Raw genomic sequence first — 7,718 nt, forward strand, 5'->3', positions numbered from 1 at the left:
ATTTCAAGGACCCTTAAGCCACAAAAACGTGGTGAACAAGATCCTTAGGGTTTCCACACGTTTTGGGAAGCCTTCTTCTCTTCTCTTCTTCATCCTCTTGCTCTTGGTGTTTGTGAACCATTAGAGGAGTGACATTTGTGACTCTATGCTTTCTAAACTCAATACAAGGAGGATTTGAGATTGTTATTGCTACATAACAATAAAGGTATGATCTAAACCCTAATTCATATGTTATATTGATTATCTTATACTAGATCTAGGGTTTATAGTCTTGGATGAATTGCATGTACAATAGAGAAACCTAGATCCAAGCATTAGGGTTTGTATAAGCACATAGGATGTTCTTATGGCTAAAACCCATCAAAGACCACATCAAACAAGAACAGGAAATAAAGCGAGCTATCGGTCCTAAGTCCTTCAAGTCTTACCTATATAAATATATTAGTGTAGATATATTTTTAAAAGAAAAGTAGTTTAAACACAAATTGAAAATAGTTTAACAACAATTTAACCATAAAGATGCATTTGATAATTATTTAAAACAGTTTTATTGATAAATAGCTAAAAGTATAGAAAAATCCCTTTTTGATGGTGAGTTATGAATCACTTATGATTTGATAATAAAACTTGTGGCATTATACTTGTATCCCCCCTAAAACATGTAAAAATATTTGAAAAGGTTCATTAAGGGGTATGAACTCACCTGCAATGAGTACATCGGATGGAAGTGTCAGATGAGTGTTTGGTGTCAAGTAAAGACTTGTACACCCTTTATGACCCGAGTAATATATGAAGACATATGTTTACAAGTAATTAGTGATTTAAACTCTAATTAAACACATATGGACATCCTAATGTGAATAAAAGCTCTATGGTTGAGTGCTAGAAGGCTAATGGGTTTCAAGGAAGGAGTTTTAGGCCTCACTATGGAGTTTACTCCTCACAAACCCACCTTTGGTGAGTTTACGGCTGGGAGACCACCTCCTCCATGAGTTTACGGCCGTAAACTCATGGGAGGAGTGTAATTGAGTGATTTCAAGACCCTCGTGGCTCTAGAAGGGATTCCAAGGCAATATATAGGGCTAGAAGGGTGTGTAAGGTTCCAAAAGAGCACTCCCTTGGAGTTTACGGTCCTAGGACCACTCCTTGGGAGTTTACGGTCGTAATCCCCATGGCTTAGGCTGTGAACTCTTGGACACCCTCCATTCTTCGATCTTGAGGTCCTTGGCTCATTCCTAACAATTTCTAAGTGAATGTATAAGACTATTTAGGGGTTTAAAGGCTCATTTGGCATGGTTTAAGGGAGTTTACGGTCTAAGCATATGCTTGGGCCGTAAACTCTTGTTTACCCTTCAAATGATAGGGTTTAGGTGTTCCAAGTCCAAAATTGTAAGTTACTAAGTCATATCTAACTCCAAATGTGGTTTGGAAGGGTTTTGAGGCTTGTTTTGCATGTTTAGAGGGAGTTTACGGCCTAAGGATGTTCTTGGGCCGTAAACCCTCTTTCAAGCCCCAAACTTGATGATTCATGACTCAAACATTTCAAGGTTTAATCCTAAACTAGTTTCTAAGCCTAAAGGGGAGAAATTGGGCATGTTTGGCATCTTTATAGGGGTTTACGGCCTAAGGATGTTCTTAGGCCGTAAATTCCTTATCTTTGGCCTTCTTGAATGATTTTTGAGCTATAATGACATGCAATGGGTTGAAGAACAAGTTAGGGTAAGGGAACTTACGTTTTGGAGGCGGAAACTTGCGGTTTTTGGAGAAAAATCAACCTTGAGGAGAGAGAGTAGAGAGAGAAAGAGTGTCTAGTGTGGTAAAAGGTCCAAAAGAGTGTCCACTCACCCTTATATAGGGCTTGAGTGTTGTACCCGGCATACAACTACCCGATACTTATGTTAAACGAGGTTTAAAGTTTTACCCGATTAAATGGTCGTAATTTAAAATAAACTTTTTCTAACTAAATGGAAGGGTAATTCACGTGTTCTTTTTTTATTTCATTACGACGTTAATAACATAAAATGAATTAAAATAAAACATTCATTATTTGTCTACCCCAAATTAATGGAACTTTAATAAAATAGAATATTCTATTAACGGAAACGGGTTATAATGATGGAATAAAATTTGGGTTGTCACAGTTCCGTCCATGGCTATGTCGAGTGAGTTCCACAAATATGTTTAGAATTTAATTATTTTCGATACATATTTTTTGATATATGGTAGTTACATTTAAAATCTGAGATTTTTCCAATGACCTCAAACTAACCAAATTTGCAAATTATAAAAACCATGACTCGAACCCAAAAAAGGTTTGAGACTTTTTATTTGTTTGTTTGTTTTGTTTTTTTATACAAAGAGAAATTTATGAAAACTTCTGTCAGGTAAATCTATGTTATAAAAGTTTATTTTTAAGTATAACCATAAAAAACAAGAATAAAATTAAAAAAAATATAAATTATTGCTTTTAGTTGACTGCCTTAACGTAGAAAAGTAAACAAAAGCAATGACTTTGATACTTTGGTCGCTCCTCATCCTCATTCTTACTTACAAACATGTCGAATATATTGAATATATAACCCATTATTTCACCTCAAATTTATTACTGCTGACTATACGAGATGAATGAATATCTTCATCATAGTTCATACAATTACTTATTGCAATGAATGATTATTATCCAATTTATATTTCTTATCATATTAAATTTTTATATGTTAAGTTGAACAATTTGATGTGTGTTTTATTAGGGTATGAATTTTTGTCCAACATGGAGCACTTAGATGACAATTGAGCACTTGAGATTCATGGAACATGCGGCAAATAAACGGATCATCTGAGAAAGGAATTGATCGTCCGACAAAGGAACAGATCAAGTGCCAAAGGAACGGATCATACAGAAAGGGTGGGGGGGGGGGTGGAGCACCTGGAAGAGGTTTGGAGCACTTGACAGTGATACTGAGCAACAAAGGATCCTTGTTGCACCATATGCTGAAGGGATGGGCCAAGAAGGATGATGTTGCGCAAAGGGCATTCCTTCTTGCGTTATTACGCTCCCTCTTGCGCCATAGGGTACTCCTGTTGATCCATAACCTATGCTCTTGCACCGTGCATGGCCTTGGTGTGCCATTTATGTTCCTGTTGCGCCAAAATGGTGTTGTTGCTCCAATCTTGATGTTCTTGTGCTACACTTGAAGCATGTTGTGTCATTCATACACTTGTTGCACCATCATGGTGCAAGATGGATCATCTTGGTCCTAGATGAGCCAAGTATGCTACGAATTGTTTTATGATGCTCAAGATGGAAGAATGTTTCAGAAGATGCTGCATGGCAGAATATGATTGATTGTCACCATTCATGGGCCTATGGTCTTGGCCCATTAGGGTTTTAGGTTTAATCCCATAAGTATAAATAGGCTCATATCCCCATCATTGTAAATTGCTTGATTTCTATGTGAGCTCAAAGTGAGATACAATTTTGAGTGATTGTAATAGTTCCAGAAAGTTAATAAAATCCTCTCTCTATTGTTGGCCTGGGGACGTAGGTCAACTTGACCAAACCACATTAAATATTGTGTTCTTTTGATTTACGTTTTTCAGAAGTTTTTGTGAGTTCGCTGAAGTTTGTTATTTTATATTTGTGTGAAGTGCTTAAGTTGTTTTGTTGTCACCCAAAAAACTGGTATCAAAGCTATGGCTGAAGACGGGAGAGTTAAGATCGAATGGAAAAGATTCCGGTTTATGGAAGATGCAAATTTAAGACTACCTCTACTAGAAGAATTTACATGAGCCTTTGTCAGAAGATAAGTCGTTTCTTATGAAGCAGAAGGATTGGAAGTTGTTAGATCGGCAGGCACTTGGTGTGGTGCGTTTATCATTGGCAAAGAACATTGCTTACAACAATGTCAATGAAAATACAACTTATGGGTTGATCAAAGCCTTATCTAACATGTATGAGAAACCTTCAGTAGCAAATAAGGTTCACTTGATTCGATAATTGGTAAATCTGAAGATGAAGGAAGGTGGCTTAGTGACTGATCATGTCAATTAATTTAATTCAATCTTGTCAAGGTTGACATCAGTTGAGATTAAATTTAAATATGAAGTCCAAGCATTGCTACTATTATCATCATTACCCGAAAGTTGGTCAGTAACATTGATAGCAGTCAGCAGCTTAACTGGAGGTGCCAAGCTGACATTCGAAGGCATACACGACTTAATCCTTGGTGAGGATGTGCACATACGAAGTGTTGGAGAATCCTCTAACAATCTTCTTGGTACCGAGGAAAGAGGAAGGAATTCCAATAGAGGGAGTAGGGGTAGAGGAAGATCAAATTCGAGGAAGAGAGGTGTATCAAAAAACAGGAAGGACATCACCTGTTGGAACTGCAAAGATAACGGCCATTTCAGGAATCAATGTATGAATCCTCTTGCAGACAAAGGAAAGAATGAGATGAACATTACATCATACTCTGAAGGAGATGCTCTTATCTGTGCAGTTGAAAACTCGGTTGAATCTTGGATTATGGATTTTGGTGCGTCATTCCATGCTAGTTATTCCAAAGATGCAATGCATAATTTTAGGCAGTACCAAGGGAAGTTCAGACTGGCAGACAATAAGAGCCTTGATATTATAGGTGTTAGGGATGTGGTCCTCAAGACTACTTTGGGTACGAAGTGGACTTTGCAGAATGTCAATTTCAATCCAGACTTGAAAAGAAATGTTGATATCAGTGGAGCAACTTGATGATGAAGGTCACCATGTCACTTTTGGTGATCATCAGTGGAAGGTGACAAAGGGAAACTTGGTGGTTGCTGGAGGTCAGAAGAGGGGTACACTTTACATGGTGGAGGTTTCTGATGATGAGGCACATGTCGTTGAAGAAGTTGGTGTATCCACTCTATGGCACCAAAGACTTGAGAATATGAGTGAAAAAGGAATGAAGATGCTTGCCTCCAAAGGAAGAATTCCAAATCTGAAGAACATGACACTAGATTTATGTGAGCCATGTGTTCTTGGGAAACGGAAGAAAGTTACTTTCGCAAAGATGGGATATCCACCCAAGACAAGGATGAGAATGATGGCACCAAGAGATACAAGGCATGATTGACAATCAAGTGTTTCAAACAGAAGAAAGGGTTATTATAATGAGATTTTTCTCCATTTGTGAAAATGACTATAATCATAATGGTTTTAGGAATTGTGGCCTCTAAAGATCTCCATCTAGAGCAACTAGATGTGAAAACAATTTTTCTCCATGGCGACCTCGAAGAGGACATCTGTAACATCCCCCTCTGGCACGTCTCATAATATTGTCCTCTTTGGGCCACTTGGCACGAGAACTTCCCATGGGGTCACCCATCCTGGTACTACTCCCGCCCGAGCATGCTTAGCGGCAGAGTTCGTATGGGATTTGATGCTCTCACGACTTTAAAATGCGTTAGGAGAAGGAAGGTATCCACACCCCTTTTAAGGAAATGCTTCGTTCTCCATCCAAGCCGATGTGGGATTAGGTGCATCCCACCTTCACCCTCCATTATAGGGTTCGAAATCCCCGTCGAACATATCGACCCATGCCCTAGCTCTCATACCACTTGTAACATCCCCCTCTGGCACGTATCACAATATTTTTCACTTTGGGCCACTCGGCACGAGGACTTCCCAGGGGGTCGCCCATCCTGGTAAACTACTCTCGCCCGAGCACGCTTAACGACAGAGTTCTTATGGGATCTGTTGCCCTCATGCCTTTAAAACGCATTGTGACAAGGAAGGTATCCACACCCCTTTTAAGCAAATGTTTCGTTCTCCTTCCAAGCCGATGTGGGATCAGGTGCAACCCACCTTCAATTGTAATATCTGCAGATTCGGGCTAGTCAATTTAGAGACAATAAGCGTTAAAAATGACTTTTTTATAGAAGATTATTTAGGATAAATAATCTTAAGAAGGTTATAATATTTGTTTCAAGGGTTTCGTACATATAAAGAACGTTGAAATCTGAGTTATAGCGAAGAAGTTATGACCCGTCGAAGTTTTACTGCTAAACCGGCACGACACCACGTAACGTAAAAAGTGAATTTTTGATGAATTAATTATTAGCCATAGGGATCTAAATAAAAGTCGCAGTATACCTTAACTCGAGAGCAAGCATAAAAACAACGTCCAAATCTGACTTTGTATGAGGAAGTTATGATTTTTCTAAGATTTGACATATCAGTATGCAGCCCGGAATTCGAATTTTAGATCGACCGATTTTAGCCGACACAACCTAAACGAGAATTGAAGATCTCATTAATATGAGCTCAACGATGAAAAGACAGACGAAAACGAACGTCGAATGACAAAATTATGAATTTTTAATGGACTTTACCTGTCCAGACTTATTAAAATATAACTTTAAAAATAAAATAAAAATTAGCCAGTTGAGTCTAAACAAAAGTTGTATAGTACGTCTCCACCTACTCATGGATATAAAGAACATCGAAAATGGAGCTCATATGCGAAAGTTACAGAATTTAGAAGTTTGATGAGGCTGTTGCGAGGGTCAGTACGCCCCGCGTAGAAGCAGAGTACACCCCGCAGTCTCGTATACTAGGATCCGAAACGACCACGTCGCCCCATCCGAAGCTGCCACTTGTCCCCTCTTATGTAGAGCTTTGTCTCGTACACAAGGTGTAGTGATTACGCGCAACGTACTCCGAGGAGTACGTCCAGCGTAATGTGCGGTTGAGGCCTATATAAAGGATACGAGGTTCACTTATTTCTTTCACACCACAACCCTTCTCTCTCTCTCTCTGACCTCTTTCTAAAACCCTCCCAAAGACCTAGTAACTCCTAAGTGCTAGAAGAAAGCTCTAGAGCGCCAGAAGTGAAAGACCCTAACTTTCGTATTTATGAAAGACCCAAACTTTCATACTCGACAATATAGTTACTCCAAAACATGCTACTTGCATATTCATAAAAACAATATTTTACATTGATAAAGAGATTACAAACTACTGGATACAAACCGACTATTTTAAAGTGTTATATATTACATAACTTCCCAGGATTCTATAGTTTTATACATATGGGAGTGCAAAATACAATAGTTTCAAACTATTCATAAGCTTCTATCGGTACAATAGTTTCAAACTATTCAAAAATCTTCTACCAGTATATAACTATATTGGATGTTTATCTCCTGCAATTTGTTAAACATCGAGAGGGTAAGCGGTGACGCTTAGTGAGTTCAATAATAGATACAATATAACGTTATGTCATATATATATACTTTAATAAGGCAGAAGCAAAGAGGAACAAGGAACAACAAGGGCATATGTGAATCATGTGACAAACATTCCATATCAATCATTGATTTGATTTAAAGATATACAATCAATGAGACATAACAATTTTCATGCTTGATATGTGAATCATGTGACAAACATTCCATATCAATCATTGATTTGATTTAAAGATATTTAATCAATGAGACATAACAATTTTCATGCTTGATATACATCAATAAAGCTTTGGCCCAAACGGCACAAAAGATATACAACTTCGGATTAACATTTCGGTAGATTTCAGGCTTATAGCCCTGTCTAACCTTCTGCCAATACCATAGAATAGAATTCATTCTCTTACGGAGACATGTTCCACATGGCCAGAGGCTATATACCAGTACCAACGTGAATCTAAGTCCTTTCACTGATCACATGGTCAAAGGTATTTCTT

The sequence above is a fragment of the Lactuca sativa genome, chromosome 4 (assembly GCF_002870075.4).
Source record: "Lactuca sativa cultivar Salinas chromosome 4, Lsat_Salinas_v11, whole genome shotgun sequence".
Lineage (NCBI taxonomy): Eukaryota > Viridiplantae > Streptophyta > Magnoliopsida > Asterales > Asteraceae > Lactuca > Lactuca sativa.